The sequence below is a fragment of the Papaver somniferum genome, chromosome 3 (genome assembly GCF_003573695.1).
Source record: "Papaver somniferum cultivar HN1 chromosome 3, ASM357369v1, whole genome shotgun sequence".
Lineage (NCBI taxonomy): Eukaryota > Viridiplantae > Streptophyta > Magnoliopsida > Ranunculales > Papaveraceae > Papaver > Papaver somniferum.
The window spans coordinates 198,299,685-198,318,692 of record NC_039360.1 but is presented as its reverse complement, the minus strand read 5'-3'; positions in this window follow the sequence as shown (position 1 = coordinate 198,318,692).

Genomic DNA, 19,008 nt, shown 5'->3' with positions numbered 1-19,008 from the left:
AAAACCTTAATTCTGATTGGGAGAACCTACGTATGGCAGATGAAGATACATTTTATGAGTCTAATCACAGAGTGTCTGAAATAGTTAATACATCTTTTGCATTGGGTAAGACTATTCCTGAAAAGGACATTATGATAAAAATTCTTAGATCGCTGCCATCTAGATACGAGTCTAAGAAGCATGCCATCGTTGAGGGAAATAACCTTGATAATCTTTCCAGAAATACTTTGGTTGGAAAGTTAAAGATCTTTGATCATGAGCATACATCCAAAATCGGAAAGGATGTTGCCTTCAAAGCACAAAAGAACACTAAATTACTTGATAAAAGTAAAAGTGTTTATGTCTCTGAGGATGATCAGCCATAGGGTGATTTTTCGGATGAAGATCTTGACAAATCAGTTTCCTTGATCACAAGACAGTTTAGGGATCTTCTATCGAAGAGAATTAAACGGTTTTCAAGAGACAAACCCAGGTCATCAGATAAACCTCACAATCGCGTTCCTCCTAAAAACAGGGATGCTGACGAGGCTGATGACGAGGATATGCCAAAGTGCTTTAAGTGTAAAGGTTTTGGTCATTTTTCAAACGAGTTCCCAAATCGTAGAAAATACAGTGGGAACAAAGGTCTTGCTGTAACACTTGATGAGATGTCTGAGATCTATGATTCTCATGCAGATTGGAAATCAAGTGTTGGTCTTCTATGTGAAAACATTGATTTTGATAAGTGTAGCAATACATATATCAACCTTGATGGTTTCGGTAAAGAAGAGAATCCAATCAAGCTAGAAGAATCAATTGACCCATCCTTTGGAAACTCTGTCTGTAATGTTTCAGGATCTACTATGTGTCTAGCTGCTTTCACACCACAGATGCCTGAATACTATCCAAGATTGACGTGCTCATTTTGTTCTCAGAGAGGTCATGAACTATCAATATGTTACAAATACAAACATCAAGTGAGGCACGCCAACAAACTTCAATGAAGAGCAAATCGATTGGCAAGGAAGCTTAAACTTGCTCAGAAGACTGCTGAGGTATGTAAGATTTTATCTTCGTCTAAGATGTTGGTTTCTAAAGATAAAATGAGGCCATTAAAAAATAAGATATGGTCAAATCGCTTTGATAGACAGAAGTCATAGGATTCCTCTCAAGAGGAAAATGGTGGACAAATTGTCGTTCACCACGGCACAAATTAATTGTGCTGATTGGTAAATCCTGTCTCATGTGCCTGTTCAAAAGAGATAAGATTGTGTACCTCTTAGGCTTTAGGAAAAGTTTTTTTTTCTTAGGTTTGTTTTTCCTGTCTATCAAATAAAGGGTTATTATCGATAATTCTACTCTTTATAGGGTTTAGAGTTGGTCATCCACGAACCTGCTTAAAGGTTGCGAACCCTACATTCCTTTTTCCTCTCTGATATCCTTTATATCTTAAGACTGCTTGTTGAAATTGTGAATTCCACTCACAAAAACCAGTTGTTAACTGTTCTCAGAGCATCATGTCTTTGGATGGAAAAGATGTCAACATGATTGTTAAGCCTTCAATCAAGGAAAAAGAGAAATCTCCAGTAACTACGTCCTTGAAAAGAAAGAGGATGAATACAAGAAATCCAAGGGCTATTCCTTCCAACGCTCAGAAGTTTTCTGATGTTCTTGATGAGTTGAAGGAAGTAAGAAAGGAGATTTGTGAAATAAAGGCTTGAGTTTTAAGATCTTTGGAAATTCAGAAAGCCCTGGTTCGACATCATCAGCTAAGACGGTTTGTTGATATTAACTCCTATCTTCACGAACCTTATGTTCCAATGGCTGCTGACGACAAGGAGTTCGGGAATGATAAAGAATTTCTCAAAGATATTGTTGCCTAGTATGTCTTCTTTTTGGTTTAGTTGGAAGAATAACTAGTGCTTTGAATAGCAATGATTGTGACTACACATAGCTATTATTTTTCATCTTCTTGTTTGTTTTTTTTAGGTTTATTGGTTTAAATTCTAAAAACTATTTGGAAGATGATGTTTTTGCAGTATTAATCTTTATAATTTGTTATGGGATATTGGGTTTACGACCATGAACCATGTTCGTCCGATACTTTGTCAAAAGTAAAGTCGTTCGTGATCGATACTCACGTATTGATAAAAGAATGAATGGGCTTTTGACAAATACAAAAGTTAAGCCTATATGTCAAATATTTTATAGAAGATAGGTTAAAATATTTTGTTTTCAAGGATTATTATGTCTATTAATATCTTTATGCAAATAGTGGTGGAAAATAGAATGAATCCTTGTGTATTCCGCAGTATTGATCATCCCTGATCCATATTTTATGTATTACTGTGAGGCTCTGTAATGTATCTTATGTTGAGCACTATACAACCAAGTTTATTCTTTCTAGCTTAGTTGTTGTTCCGTGAGATATTTTCTGTCGAGCATATTGAACTAAATTAATCATCTTGTTTGGTTATTTAGTTATTGCTCCGTAAGTTCTCTTATGTCGAGCAAAACAAATGACAATTAAATTGATTACTTTTGTGATTAGTTTGGTTGTGTATTTCAATTAGATTAATTATGGGTTCTCTTGTAATAATCTAGTTGAGTATTTTCGTGTCTCCATAAGTTCTCTTATGTTGAGCATAATCAATTGAATTGATCACTTTTTTTTGTTTAATTTGATTGCGTATTCCGATTAAATTAATCATGGGTTTACTTGTGATTAATTTAATTGAGTTTTTGGATATAGGAAATCATTCTCATGGTTTTTTGTGTCCAATAAAAATCCTTCTTTTCTTTCGAAATTAAGGTCGCTCTTGTTGTTCCTTCGGGAATGAAATCAAATGGGGGAGAGTTTTTTTGAACTTCTGCTTAATGGTCATATCTTGAGGGGTGTGCGGCTGTGGAATTTTAGAGAGGTTATCTTGTATCTTTAAACTCCTTTATGAATGCATTTAGCTTCGGCTTTATGATTGCATCTCAATTAGTTGGTATGTATTTTTTCTTTTTGTCATGAAATGTCTCTCTCGGAAATTTCATTATGATCCCGTTCTTGTACCTTTGCCAATTTTATTGACAAAAAGGGGGAGAATTAATATGTAGTTCACACTACAAATACATATGGTTTTCGGATGATTGTGTAATGGGGAGTGGTTTCCATGTGAAATGGAGTATTGACTAAGGGGGAGTGATACATATCACCATAATATTATTGTTGAAATTATGATACAATTGAACTTTGACGATGTGTAATAATACTATGACACTATATAATAATGATCAAGAACTATGTTTTCTCATTGGTATAGCTACGGATCTTCAACAACGGTGATGCTAAACTTACAACCTTTGGGATCATTGGAGTACTTGGAAGTGATAAATATTTTGAAGAATGTTGAAGATTAGACATGTTGAATAGGAGCTACTAAAGTTTCTTTATCTTTTTTGTATTCCATATATATTGATAGTTTTGTCACTAAAATTGACAAAGGGGGAGATTGTTAGAGCATTTCTTGGTCGAACTCGCATGCGTTGCTATCTCAAGCATGTTTGTCAATGTTAGTGATCAAAATTATAAGTCTTGATTTCTAGTCCATTATAGCTAAGTCTCGGACTAGGATAGAAATTGTAGTTGGGCTCAAGGACTTAATGGCGATTCATCATTCAAGTAGAAGAACTACTCAAGGAACCGGTGGAACTTCTCGAAAAAAAGGTATGTGAAGACTTGAACTTATATATCACTCAAAAGTATATCTACTCTATCTCCTACTCTTTGATACAAGAAGTCGTACGCTATATATATAGACTTTGATTATACATATTTGGTATTTCGAGCCGATTATACCTCGCCTATCTATATCTCGAAATATGAGTTGGTAAGCTTTTCGCTTTAACCAAGTTTATCTTTACCATGTGACGAAAGTCATGATATGTTTCAATCATCTTGAAAATTGTTTGATGAGAAATGGTGTAACAACTATATAACTTCCTCTAAGAATGTTTCAATGATTGAAATGAGAGTTTAGATTACATAACCAATAGTGGACATAAGCATTGTTGTGGAAACACATTTATGTATAAGTCATATTCCTTGAACCAAAGTTTGCGAACTTTGTTGATCAATAGAACCGGAAGAATGGCGTGAGACAACTCCGCGAACTCAGTCCGTGAATTGCCGAAGTTCTCAAACCCAGAATTTCTGCTGAGTTGACAAACTATTTGCGTGAAACTAAGTCCGCGAACTGCCTAAGTTCTCATACCCAAGAATTTCTGCTGGAGTTCCTAAACTCTGCCCGGTAACTTAAGTCCGCGAAACTAGTTTGCGAACTTGAGAAGGTTATATATCTGAAGATGATTTCTGAACTTAAACTTAAAAAGACTAAGGAATGCAGTTTGCAAACCATGGATATAAAAGTTCATGAACCGATTCAAGTGAATCAAATCATCTTTGCTTCAATTGTGTCTTGTGTAGTACATGAGATTTCCTTTCAATTGAACAACTCTCTAACTAGTTTATTTGAAATCATTTGAACTAGTTATTGTGAAGAGAACATGGTTGATATGGAATGCTCATATGGCTAACCTTTTGGTTAACTATTGTTGAACCAACAAGTGCATACGTTTGGGTACGGTTAACAAACCTAGAAGCGTGCATTGTCAAGTGTATGTAACAGGCTAAGTTTTCGATCTAACGGTTGAGAAATATTAGCTTGAATATAAATCAGGTTTTCATCTAACGGTGGATATTGATTTCTTTGTTACCAAGGTAACTTAATTGCAAACCCTGATTTGAAAGACTATATAAGGGGAACTCTAGTATCTGTGCAAAACTAATCCCCACACCTCACGTGTGATACTAGTTTGCATACTAGAGTCGGTTCTCCTTTAACCTTTGGTTTTCTTCTTCTAAAACCAGGTTAACGACTTAAAGACTTCATTGGGATTGTGAAGCCAGACTGATACTACTTTTATCGTAGTTGTGTGATCTGATCTTGCATCTTCTATCGTACGAGTACAATCAGATTGATTGGCTTGAGATTGATATCTCCGATAGGCAAGATATAAAAAGTAATCACAAACATCTTCATCTCATTGTTTGTGATTCCGCAACATCTTGTTTCGCTACCATACGATTAAGATTGTTGTGAGGTGATTGATAACTCTAGGTTGTTCTTCGGGAATATAATACCGGATTATCAATTGGTTCCTGTTCATCATGATTATTATCAAAAGATGGAACAAAACCTTTTAGGGTTTATCTGTGGGAGACAGATTGATCCTTTGATAGACTTGTTTGTGTGAGACATATTTGTTTATTATCAAGTCTTCGACTTTGTGTGGTAGAAAATCTTAGTTGTGGGTGAGATCATCTAAGGGAATCAAGTGCGCAGTATCCTGCTGGGATCAGAGGCGTAGGGAGTATAACTGTACCTTGGATCAGTGGTAGACTTATTGGGGTTCAACCACAGTCCAGTCCGAAGTTAGATTGGAGTAGGCTAGTGTCTGTAGCGGCTTAATAAGTGTGTGTTCAATCTGGACTAGGTCCCGGGGTTTTTCTGCATTTGCGGTTTCCTCGTTAACAAAATTTTTCGTGTCTGTGTTGTTTCTATTTCCGCATGATATTTGTTTATATAATTGAAATAATACAGGTTGTATGTTTGAATCAATAAATTGGAAATCCGACCTTTGATTGTTGATTGATATCGATTGATCCTTGGATATTGGTCTTTGGTACCATCCAAGTTATTCCTTGTATTTGATTTGAACTCGCAGTTCTTACTTGAGTAAATCAAATCAAGAAGAGAGATATAAACTCGTTGATATACTTTTAATTGATTGAGTTTTGTTGATTCTCTTAAAAGTATATTCGAGTTTTTCCATACAGATTGCTAAGCGAAATATTGGGTGGTGTTGTTAGACCCCTACTTTTTCAATTGTATCTTAGAAGAAAGGGACCTACTGATCATCCCAAATATGGGTGTCGAATCCGTCTTTAATTTCCTTAAATGCATGGTTTATAATAGTCTCTTCGTCCCCCAATAGGTGATCCAGTTCATGTTTTCACAATTCATAAGGCAAGGAGGAAAGGAGAGTATTTTTAAGTATGATTTACAATTATACCCTTATGGAAAATAATTAGTAAAATTTACAAATGATTTATCTCTCAAACCATACCACGGATATTCGTAAATTTGTATCATTCGAAAGCATTTTAATACACCTACTAACGAATATAAACATCGCTATCAGATAATACATATTTCTTACACTAACAATAATCAATTAAAAGGGTAGTTTTAGAAATATCCCACTGTTTAATGATATATCTCACCTATTAGAGCAACTCCAACGGAATGTGCGAACAAGCAGATTTTTGCCCATTCTACACCCACAGTGAGACTGGAAAACCAGTAAAACGGATGGATAACCCCCCCCCCCCCAAATACGAGGGTTTGTCCATCGCGTCTCAGGTTGATTCGATCGAATCAACCCGAGACGACTGAAGAAAACAAGACCGACCGGTCCAATATGAGACGACCCACGGTTCAATAAGAAACAACGCTCGTCTCACCTTGAGCCGACAATGGCTAGTCCATCCAACGATTATCAATCCCATCGTTTAAATTGAATCAAATTGGACTCCAAAACCACACCTTCCTTCTACACCCAAAACTTTTATGAGTGGCTCAACCATATTAATCCCGTAGAATTTACTATAGATGAAAATTTGTCGCTTTCTCGAAACTACGTAGCTTTATATCCGCAGAACGACGTCAAAATGGGATAATGCATATGAGTCATATCCATTGAATCTATGAAAACTTCCGCAATGATACCAGTAACCCCAATAACCGCAATGTGGCTAGGTTGTTTTGTCAAATTGATGATATAAAAAAAGAAGTTGGAGAATTTATAGCTTTAGTTCGGCTTGTTAATCGTTACCGACTTAGGGGTGAGACAAATGTTGACTTTGTATTCCAAGCTCGAAATGAATGTCGAAGATGGAAAAGAAGTATTTTTACTTATGAAGCTCATTACGCAATCTCAAAGGATTTTTTGATATCTCGTTTTGGGTATTGAAAAGTACACATACTACTCGAGCAATATACTGATGTAGTTGTTTTAAATTTTAATTAAATAAACGTCTCAAATTAATTTTTAATTCACTTTCTAGAAAAATTAGTAGTGATTACATGTAGCGGTTACATAAGTAGATTAACTAATTATGACTTCAGTTTACAAATATAAAAATAAAGCATAATTTTAACTATTTGGCTCCATTGTAGTTCCTGTAATACGTGCCCCATGCATCAAACTCCCAAATCCTTGATATGATCCTACAGGTTGAGACCCTTCAACATCATGTCCTCAACTATGATTTCCAACCATGGATATGAAGCATCAGATGGAGAGCCATCAAATTTTAATGATCTCCTATAATCTTAATAACGTTGTGGAGGTTATTGACTTTCCAGACGATACAGAGATTGTTACGCTGGAAGAATCGGAGAACGTTGCGTTGGACGATATGAAGATTGTTTCCTAAGAGGTACTTGTGTTTCTATCACTACTTCCTGGTAATATGGAGTTGTTGTACGATGAGAAAAATTAGAAATGAAGTTCATGGTCTCCCCAAATATGTGCAAATGTTGTAGGTATATATGTCTAGTTTCAATATCTCTTAAATCCATTTGATTCAATTGTTCGAGCAATTATTCTTGAGTTGTCGATGTTCCCGTATAAGAATTAGGACGGTCGAGACCTTGTGAGACAATGGGAAACATCTAAAGCTTTACTGCAAGATAATTAGTCTCTAGCTCCCAACTCAAAACTGGCAAATCAAGCCCATCCGATAAAAAAAAAAGATCTAATTCGTCGTCTTGAAGGGATCGACGAAGATGAAGCTCTTGTTTTTAGATAACTGGTGAAAGTTGGAATCACTGGTGGTGCATGTGGTGGAACATCCAATTTCGTAATGGTTTACCTAATGCTACAAAATCCATCCTATAGATGTTTAAAATATCTGTACCAATTACAAGCTCTATGACCGATTTATACCATAGGTTGTATTGGTCTTCGTCACAAGGGATGAATTTAGTCTCATACCTTACCCCTGCCTCTTTTCTTCAGCGATTCATATTTCGAACCATGCACGGTAAATATACGTTGAAAAGACGAGGAAACCAAAATACACCAAAATCTTTCAAATATCAATCTATAAGTCTGGTATCTTAATTGATCGTCTATGGACAGAGTCGAGATAATACAACTTAAGTCGTATACCTTGTGTCATTGTCTATGGGCGAAGTCGAGACAATACGACACAAGATATTTACTTGACAATAGTTACGGTAATAACCGATTGACTATTAGGATCAATGTCAAGTAACTCGCATTAACGTACGTGTGTAGTTTACTTAATTATAATAACAATTATAATTCAGAAATAAAGTAAATGATAGAACAAGCTTTTGTTAACGAGGAAACCGAAAATGCAGAAAACCTAGTCCAGTTTTGAATACTCTCAGAGTTAAGACGTTATACAAAATATAATACCAACTTCGTATAGTTGAGACCAAGTAGACCACCCCTAGCTACTTAGTTTCCTCAATATCCATGCGCCTTCGACTTCTAGAGTCACGCACAAGAATAGTAAGTCCTTTGGATCATATTCCAAACAACAAAGGAAGAATCTGTTTGGTGACCACTCTAATCAATCTTTGCTAAAATACATGTATGAGTTTTTGACAAAGGCTCTTCCGTTTAAACTAACAAACTCCTTTGTCTGGTAACTTGGATTACCGAAATAACCAATATCTGGATTCTCAATCAATCAATATAAAACTTAAAGAATAACTATAAAGCGATGGGGATCTTACACAACTAGACAATCAAGTCTATCAAAGATAAACACGATTCTAGTTGGATCCCAGCCGATCAAGGTTTGTGCACTAAATCCACAAAATACAAAAACTAACAAGAAACTCTTTTTTGTCTTCAAATCTTTTATTTATTTCAATTACCTGCACAACAGAACTTGAATCCTCTTGTGATCAATCATACACAGAACAAAGTCTGTTAATAATGGATTATCACAGGATGTATTTAGATCCGAAAATGGTTCTAAAAATCCATTCGATACTTTGATCTAGTTTGAGTGAGCCTTATATCAGAAGAGAAGGTTCTCAAGAATAAACAAACCAGGTGCAATCAAAGTTTCAACAACCATTAGTCAATCAAATCAATAATCTAAAACTAAAATAACAATGCAATTATCTAGTTTCCCACCAATCGGTACTCGTAGAGCTTCTTGATCCCCACAAAAGTCTTTAAACGAGCGGTCGTAAGAGATTTCGCCTAATTAGGGTAGTTTCCTCTCCGGATAGACGGCTCCACCAAAAACAACAAGAATGAAGTTTGCATGGTTCGTAAGATAGTTTACAAAAAATACAAACTCAAGTATTTATAGACCAAGGTTGTTTGTACAATAAGGAAATTTCAAAACCGAAAATATTCTCAAGATATAACACTAAAGTACCTAATTTCAGTTTTCCTATTTTAACTTAAATGCCAAACCATATTTCCGAAATCTCTCATAGAAAACTTCTATTATTAGTGTAGCACATTAACTAATAGTATTTTTCGGAGGATATGCTTTAATTGCTTGTAATTAAAACATATATTATGAAAATCATAATTAAATGCTTTTCAATATTACGATATGGGATCACCAAGGAATATCTTTGAACAATTAATGATAAGAGTGAAACACTGGGGGTACCAAAATACACCACCAACTTTTTCATAGGCAATTTGTATGGAAAAACTCAACACAACTCCGAGATTTAAAACTCAATCAAGAAAAGTTTCTAGAGTTATATATATATCTCTCTTGCGATTAGAACGTTTACATAGTTGAATCCGTGAACCTAATCACAAAGAGAGTTCTTGGACGGTACCAAAGACCAATGTCCAAGGATTATTTAAGTCGTACCCGACAAACTAGGTCGAACGTATCTATTCTGATTGATCAACGCACAACCTGTGATATTTCAATTATAAAGATAAACAATATAATGCAGAAAAATAAATAACACGGATACCAAAAATTTTGTTAACGAGGAAACCGCAAATGAAGAAAAATCCTGGGGCCTAGTCCAGATTGAACACTAAACTGTATTAAGCCGCTACATACACTAGCATACTACCAATTAACTTTGATCTGGAATGTGGTTTACCCCGAACTCAGTCTCCCACTAATTCAGGTACAGGCGGGCTCCTTACTCCTCTTGAATCCCAGCAGGACTCCACACAATTTATTCCCGTAGATGATGCCACGCCAACTAAGAGTTTCTTCAACTCAATTGAAGACTTTAAACCGAATCAGCCTCCCACAGATTAAACCTATATAATTGATTTCCTGATTACGATTGAAACAGATGATCAGATCAAACATAGGATCAAGGTGATGGAAATTGATAGCAATTTGACAGAAGTCTAGCTATCCTCAATCCGGACTTATGCAACCCGAAATGCATCCTAGATTATTATTCACCTCACAAGTATAAAACTTTCGGAATCATAAAGTTTAGACGAAGAGAACTTTGTGATTTCTATCTATCTTATTCAAGTGATAAATCAACTATCGAACAAGATCAGGATACTCAAGTTATCAATATATAATCAACTGGAGCTGGCTTCACGAATCCCAATGAAGTATTTGATAGTCGCTAAACTCTGAAAGAATTTCTGGAGAGGACGACTCTAGATACAACTAGAACACATCAAAAAGTAGTGTCAGGATTCAAAGATCCCAGTTGCCAAGAGTTCCCCTTATATAGACTTCAAAGCATAGGTTGCTTTAGGTTTAAGCTAAGATAGCTTTGGAACCAAGCAAACAATATTCACCGTTAGATGAAAACTTTGAATCTTATTCACATAAACAAGATATACACTCTGGTTAGGTAAACCGTAATCGATCCATGTACAAAGACTATGTTCAACATGGTTTGCCGAAAACTAGCCGGTTTGAAAGCTTAACACTAATTTTCATGAACACAAAGACATTAATCTTGAGTCACAATTATATAATCAAATGAGTCTAGTGTTTTTAGAGAATTGATCAAATGCAAATCATCTCGTAGAAATAATTTAATCGCATTTGAACACAATCGTCATAGTTTGTAAATGCACAAATAAAACACATGAGTCGTTTGTGAATCGTATGAGTCATGGTATGCAGAACGGTGTGCAAACTTATGAGCAAACCCGAGTTCCGTATTTTACAGAACTTTTTCAGTTCACGTGTCGGTTTGCAAACTTATGTCCAGAACTGAGTTCCGAAGTTGACAGAACTTGTTCAGTTTGCAAACCGGTTTGGAAACCTTAAGAATTTACCGGTTCCGGAGTTCACAAAACCTTTTCAGTTTGCGTACCGGTTTGGATACTAAATTTTTTTAGTAACATAGAATTGTATTGGTTCGCATACCGGTTTTAATACTTAAACTCGGTTTCCTTACCACATTTCCAAAATGGTTTGCATACAAACATGCATACCTTTTCGAATCACGAAACAAACAGACTTTCCCATGATGTGCATATGAATACGCCTATCACACAAATCTGTAAGTCGGCATATAGCTACTCCGCTACGTGTACGAGTACATGTAATACGACTTCAGACTTATAACAGTTTTATCAGTTTGTAAGACTGATAGCAATATCTTGTATTCAGAATATATTAGTTTTATATTTTTGTCTAAATCAATTCGAAACATTCCCGAATAACATCAATGACACATATCACTATTCCAAACTATTTTCGAATGATAAAGTTGAATCATGATTTTGGCACCGAAAATGATCAAGTATGAACAAATGTTCATTAAGCTAAATCATTATATTTCGAGAAATTCGTAAACTAATTAATTAGTTCTCGACTCGAAATTCTTATCTATGCAAGCTAGTCTAATTAGTTATGTGATAAACATCTCAAGGATGGAAAAGTGAATATAACTTGAGAAATAGGTGGTTCAGTCTTCACTTACGTTTTGTTGATGAAATTCTCCCAAAGCTTCGGTTGATCTTCGCCTTCAATCGGTAGAACGCAAATGATGGCTGGTTCCTTTCTCAATTACCTCTATCCTAGACCGATACCTAACTAATTGTAGACTAGAAATCAAGATATAGTTTTGAAAACTAAATTTGACAACAATATTGAGATAGCAAAACTTGTGAGTTCAACCGAGCAATGCTCTAACAATCTCCCCCTTTGTCAATTTTAGTGACAAAATTATTAATACATATGGATAAAAAAACTAAAGCTTTGAAAAACTTCTCGATCCATCATGCCTTGATTTCTTTGGTTTCTTCAACTCTCCTTGAACTCATCATTGTTTTTGTTGAAGATTTGTATCTATAACAACTTTCGTCGTTATACAGAAACATAATATTTACTACACCAAATTATGAGATTAGTAACTAAAATCCGTAACGGCTTATTGGTTGTTACGAATTTCCCGTTACAAATGCCCATTATGAAAATATTGTAATAGGCAGAGGTCGTTACTGAATTTTTAAAAATTCGTAACAGAGGTAAGCCATTACGAATTTTTTTATAGGCGTGCCAGTCACACGCTTGGTCATACTTGGGTCGTAACACCTTTAATATGTTTCCACCCGTAGTGAGTTATGCCAGAGGATATTTCCTCCCATCCATGTGCCATTCACATGCGTGATTTTGAGCTAGCAGTATAACATATCGGGATTCATCTTCTTTTTTCTTTTTTTTCCTCTTCCGCTCCTTCCTCTTTTCTTTCCTCTCATGCGATGAAACCCTAGTTTCATCACAGAAATTGTATTAGCAGAGAAACCATCACAAAAACCTCTTTAATCTTTGCAATAGCCTGAAATCATCGATCTGTGTAAGTGTTAATCATTATAAGTTTTTCGATTTTTAGGGTTTCATTTTTTTTTAATTGATCTTTTTTAGGGCTTCATTTCATTTGATTTTAGTTTTTCGATTTGTTAATCCGCGAATCTAATACGATTTGTTTCATCTTAGTTTCGTTTTGTTAATCTTCTTCATATAAATCTAATTCGATTTGTTTTTCTGATTTCCTTTTAGGGTTTGAAGATTGAAGAATTTTGAAGACTTAGAAAGTATAAGTTTCGACAAATTGAACTGATTTTAGGGTTTTATGTTAATTTCTATTTTAGGGATCAGAATGTTTACACATACTTTGTAAGCTAATTTCAATAAGTTCTAGTTTATAAGATGATTTTTTGGGAAAATGAATACTCGTGGTTTCGACATGAAATGCCATCTAGTTGCTATGCTGTTGTGGTTCTAAATAATCATTTAGATTGGGTTTCTTTCTTGACTTGGTAGTGATGGGTGTTGTCATCATATATAAAGAATGATTATGTTGTTTGTTCATTTACACTTATGCTGTGTCTTTTGGTGAAAAATGAATCTGCTGCTTTTGGTGTATATCATATACCACTATTTAAGTGCACTTGGGTTTACAATGGATGTCATATTTGTGCTGAATGGAGCGTTTAATTGGTGCTGATTGACATCATTATCTTCACTTGATAGATGTTTACATACTATAAGTCTATAACGGTATAATAAATCATGTAAGTCCTTTGTCATGAATTCTAAGTATACCAGTGATGTGATTGTAGATAGTGATAAAAGTGGTTCGATTCTCAGACTTGCGAAGGATAAAATATAGACTTAAATTCTAAAACAAAAATAGAAAACTCAAACAAAGATGATGTTGTTATCAATATTAAAAGAACACCGAGGCTAAGATTCCACTATTTTCCAAGTTCAAAGTGATTTAAATCCAATATCTATATTTATTCAATTTTTTCGTTTAATTTGATTCTAAGATGTTGCAACAAGTAGATTTTTAAAATAACAAGTGTAAATCAGAAGCATGGGATATCAAAAACCTAAGTCCAAGCATATACCATCAATGGAAATCACAATTGTTGAATAAAAATCATTAAAACAATTCTCAAACAAGGCAAATAATCATATAAATAATTGTAATAAATAAGATAAATAGAAAATACCACTCTTTATTGGAAAAATAGCTTCCTCTATTGCCTCAGCAATGGGGTTTAGCTCCTCATATCAAAACAGGTTCAATTTATTTTTCCATTGCTCAAAAGGTGTTTTCAAAGGTGAAGAGACTCAAAGGGAGTAAAACAGTTCAATCGCAACGTTTATATGTGTTGCAGATCGACTGTTACAAAAGAAACAGAAGGAATAAATCTGCTACAGCAACGATAGAAGCGAAGTATTGTAGAACAACGACAGTGTTCTGCGACAGTTGGGCGTGGGTTGATGTTCTTCGTGTTTTTCAGCAGCACCAGCAGAACAGCTTTCCTGCAACTCGTGATTTTGTCTCTCTGTTCTCTTCTAAACCTCTCCTAGAGTTGTCTTCCCCTCTCTGTGACTTGAAGCAACCTTTTAATACCCAACAGGAACCCTAATACTCGATTTAATTCTCTCTTTACTTCGTCAGAAAGTCTCGTACTTCTCCACTTTCCAAACTCTTCTCTACGCGTTTCTGAGCTTTTCCGATTGTCTCAAACTCTTCCTTAGATAGATATGTATCTTTGGAAAGATTTTTAGGTCTTTAGTCTCTTTAGAACTTCTAAAAATAATCTCAATAGGGTCCCGTGTATAACTCCACCTCTTTTTTGCTCCAAATCGATTTCTAGCCCAATTCAATCCATTCCAGCGCCCATACCAAGCCTGTTATGCTTAATCACGTCCAGCCCAACAAATTCCAGCGATTGAATCTCTCTAAAATAACCGAGAATTTCGAACCAAGTTTCGCTCGTTGCTGCCATTTTTTTCCCGCTAATTCTTTCTTTTGAATTTTGAGAAGAAAGTGGTCTCCCCCTATCAAGAGTGGGGGTGCGAATAGTAGATGCCCTGCAGGTATGCCCCTTAGTAATTAGGTTGCCCCTTATCCATGGTGAGAGTCCAAATAGCAAATATCCTCCGGGGGTGCCCCACACAACTTTTCGAGCAGATTTTTCCAAAAATGTTTATTGGCCAAAAATACCTACACACACATAAAACACCATAATAAGTACAAAAATGAGCACTATCAATATATAGAATCGAGACAAATTAGACACAAAAATGTGTCTATCAACCAGCAGTCAATGCAGGTGTTTGTTTGATTTTTAAACCATAAGTGAATAAAATATCCTAAAATATTGAAAAATAAGTTAAGGACTAACTTTATTTCAGCATTTTAATTGTAGGACAAATTTCTCTTTTATCACCGTACCCGTATACTGAGTAGTGATATGAACTAAGCGAAGAAGCGCTGCATTCTACTCAATTTAGCATCCAATAATTGGTTTTTGCGCACTGTTCAAAAGAGCTTCAAAGTCGATACATTTTAAAACTTTGGCTAATGGTGTTCTGAAGATGCGGGGGTCTAACAACCACACCCAACAATTCGTTTAGCAATCTGAGAGGACTTACTCCAATACACTTTCTAGAGAATCAACTAGACAGTCAGACTCAATCTAGATTAAAGTATATCAAAGAGTTTAATATCTCAAACTCTTAATTCAATCCGCAATCAAAAAATAGAAATCTGCGAGCCCAATTGAATATAAGAGGAGTTACTTGAACAGTACCAAAGACCAATGTTCAAGTGTCAATCAATGCAAATCAACAACCAAAGGTTGGACATTCTAATTGATTGATCTTAACGCACAACCTGTGATATTTCAATTATATAACAAAATATAATGCGGAAAATAAATAACACAGACACCAGAATTTTGTTAACGAGGAAACCGCAAATGCAGAAAAATCTCGGGACCTAGTCCAGATTGAACACCACATTGTATTAAGCCGCTACATACTCTAGCCTACTACCAATTAACTTCGTACTGGACTGTAGTTGAACCCTACTCAATCTTACACTGATTCAAGGTACAATTGCACTCCTTACGTCTCTGATCCCAGCAGGATACTACGCACTTGATTCCCTTAGCTGATCTCACCCACAACTAAGAGTTGCTACGACCCAAAGTCGAAGACTTGATAGAAAAATCTGTCTCACACAGAAAAGTCTATAGAATTGAATAAATCTGTCTCCCACAGAAATACCCAAGAGTTTTTGTTCCGTCTTTTGATAAATCAAGGTGAACAAGAACCAACTGATAAACCAGACTTATATTCCCGAAGAACAGCCTAGTATTATCAATCACCTCACAATAATATTAATCGATTAGCGAAACAAGATATTGTGGAATCACAAACGATGAGACGAAGGGGTTTGTGACTACTTTTCTATCTTTCCTATCGGAGAAATTAATCTCAAGCCAATCTTACGATTGCACTCAATCACGATAGAAACAGCAAGATCAGATCACACAACTACAAAGAGAATAGTTGGGTCTTGTTTCACAATCCCAATGAAGTCTTCAAGTCGTTAACCTACAAGTCTTAATAAATGATTAAGTTCATGTACACAACCGATTTTGGATAGTAACCACTTAAGTATGCGTACAGGTATGCGTACTTAAGTAACCGAATTTGAGTTTGGTTTGGTTTTCAAACTCAATAGAAATTCACGGACATGAACTTTCCGCCAGTAGGCGTATGGGTACGCGTATTTTAGGTAACCGTATGAGTTTGGTTTGGTTTTCAAACTCACAGACGTGAACTTTTGCCAGTATGCTTACGGGTACGCATACTTACCCAGTCTCCTTCAACCATTTTGTATATGCACAAGTATGCATACTTTTGGTTCCCGGTTTTGGACTTATACACTAATGTGCGGATACACTAAGCTTATATCCAAAGATAGTTATAAGATTCTAAACTCTTTATTTCAATCATTGAAACATTCTTAGAGGATGAGCATATCCGTTTTCACACACTATTAGCATCAAAGCAATTTTCAAGATATTGAAATAATCATTATCGAAACATTCCAAGCCTACATCAAATGATTGTATCACACAAACCATGTAAGATGTTACTCGGCAATTTTCTCATGATATAAGATGAACTTGGTCGAAGCGAAAGCTTACCAACAAATATTTCGAGAAATATGTAAGAGAGATATACTCAGATCGAAATCTCAAATGTGTATATAGAAAATTATATCGTAACACGACTTATGTCTCAATATAGGAGATAGAGCAGAAATATACTTTCCAAGTGATAGATGAGTTCAAGTCTCCACATACCTTTTTTCGAAGAAGTTCCACAAGCTCCCCTTAGTAGTTCTTCGTCTTCAAATGATGAACGCCTTGAAAACTAAGCTCAAATACATAATCTATGTCCTAGTCCGAGACATCTATAAATAGGCTAGAAATCAATACTTATAGTTTTGATCACTAACATTGACAAACATGCTTGAGATAGCAACGCATGCGAGTTCGACCGAGCAGTGATCTAACATGTTCTATGTCTTGGTATTTGCAAAGCCATGAGAGGATCATTTTTCCAAGAGACAAACAGAAAAGAAGCAGCGTGTTGAAAAGAATTAAAAGAATAGGTTACGGAATCTGAAGCAAGCTGCGAAAGTTGGTGCTTTGCCAAGGTACGATATATATAAGATATTATAAGTTTTTCTTAAAAAACGTTAACTAATATATCAGGCATCCACTTGACATACATTAATTGGTATTAAAATATGCTAAACTACAAATTAGATGACCGCATATACTTTAGTGAGATAGATACATCTACTTTGTAGTTTATCTATATACTTCAGCGATTCTGTAATAACCAGATCCTGTAGTTTAGTTGTTAGTAACCTAAATTCCAGTTTGTATGGGCTTAGATGACTTGTATTGCTTATTTTAGTTTTCGTTGAGTTTCCGCAGCTAGGAAATGTGCTGATTATATTCATTAATTAAGTTGCTATGCTTTACTATTTTCTGAATATTTTTTCAATAAGTGTCATAATGAACTTCAACTGTGAGATTATTGAGGTTCTTGGTTGGGATGAAATGCTAGTTACAGCAGTTGTCCATGATGTTTTCTCAAAGAGTACTGGAATTAATTGTTTGGTGTTCAATTATATCATCTCTAATGATATATTCCATTTTGAACGGAGACTGTAAATGCCAACTAGTAATCCTAGGAATCATCAGCCTATTTATTTTGTTTCGGCTGTTTATAGCCATAGGTGCTTCTGAAATATCGTGTCTAAGGTATGAAAACGTAGATTTAATTGTATATTTTAGCTAATCTTGCTTATATTATACACATAATTGTTAATATTGCTGTTGTGATTTGTGATTTTGGGTAACTGGTTACTTAGTCCTTTTCTATTTGGATGTACTAATTCTTTTGTCAATTGCAATAACTTATTGATTTGACAAAGTTGAAGTATAAACTCGTTAAATGAACTGCTAGTTTTTGGTAGGTAATAGGGCTTGTGAAATAGGATAATTTGTAATTCTTTTATGCTATTGATAACAACAGCCAAGTTAAATAGTGGTATAATGTTGAAATAAGATTTCTGAACAACTCAGGTGTTGGATAGGATTGTTTTTTATCTGTGTGTATGAGGTGGTGTGTTAGAGCATAGCTCGGTTGAACCCACCAAGCGTTGGTATGTCAAGTTTGGTTTTCATATTTTAGTGAATCAAAACTCATTTTAAGAGTCGCTTGATTATGTACTAGTGTCAACTTCGTATAGGTTAGCTTGAAAGTATTAGGATATAAGACATTACAAGTATTGCGAAGACTTGAAGAAGTGAAGAAGTAAGAAGCTACAACGATAACATCATCCTTCCACTTGAGGTTAGTGATATTTGACTTGAACTGTTTCATTCCCTAACGTATCTTTCAAGTCGTGCATATTAAAAACAAAACTGCGAAGCATGAACGCTCTAGATAGACATAGTATTAAGGAAATCAATACGAGGTTTATTGCTTAACCATTAAACTTTGTAGATATACATAATCGTTTAAATGCTATTGTGATTATGTATGGGTATGAGGTGAGGATTTCATCC